Raw genomic sequence first — 988 nt, 5'->3', positions numbered from 1 at the left:
TCGCCTTAGTTGCTCTACTCTCGACACGGTGAAGATTGCGATTCTACGACTTCTCATCGAGCGGCTTTCTCCACATGCCGTTTGAGTACATATGGAGCGGTTCTATTACAGTTGAAGGAAGCAATGCCGCTGATTCAGCAATTGATTCGTTATGCATCCTCAAGACGTACACAAACCAGCTCAAGAGATGCACTGCTTGCGTTGAAACTATGATGAGCACACAATGCGCTATCGCATTTGGTTCTGCAATTCTTCTACTTGTAGTGAATCGGGCGATTCCTGTACGTATTGGCTCAAAGTTCTATCGTGTATATCAAGTGCAGTGGTTCTCCACGTGACGCGTGACTACGAATGGCGTGTACTTGGGCAGTAAAACACTTTCACCCTTGAGAATAAGAGTCACCAGTAGCAGCTTCTTGTACGCCTCAATCACAAAGGCACTGAGCGAGACAGCGGGCGCTGTAATAGCGAGTTGAAAGAAGTCCATCGCGTCTTGATATCTCTTCTCGCCGAGGTACAGTAGTCCTCCATAGTACGCGTCAGTAAAAGTGTTGACACTCCTCGCGAAACTTTGGCGCAAAGATCGACACTCGAGCTTATTGCGCGAGGAATTACGATTGATCAAGTGCTTCCCACTGCAAAAGGACAGCGTGGATGGCTGTGTTAAGTGGGTTTCATTAGCTGATAGTCATGACTCGCTCTTTGTATCGGGAATCCGGGATGGTGATACAGCTAGATGTGGCTATTCGTACGCGTTTTTCAGCGATCTTCACATTTTGGACGATACGGTTACAAAGGCAGTTAGCAAGAGCTCAAAGCTGCGTGCGTTCTTGTTGAACGATGTGGGAATTCACGTGATGGAAGACCACGAGTTGATTCGTCACCATGTTCTCCCCAAGATGGCAGTACTTCGCTCGCCCACTGAGACTAATGATAAGCCGGAAGTTGGTGCTGTGATTGAGTACGGGCGATTCCTAGCCTCTCACTT

The sequence above is a fragment of the Phytophthora parasitica genome, assembly GCF_000247585.1.
Source record: "Phytophthora parasitica INRA-310 unplaced genomic scaffold supercont2.130, whole genome shotgun sequence".
NCBI lineage: Eukaryota > Oomycota > Peronosporomycetes > Peronosporales > Peronosporaceae > Phytophthora > Phytophthora nicotianae.
Note: the sequence above shows the minus strand (reverse complement) of the source record.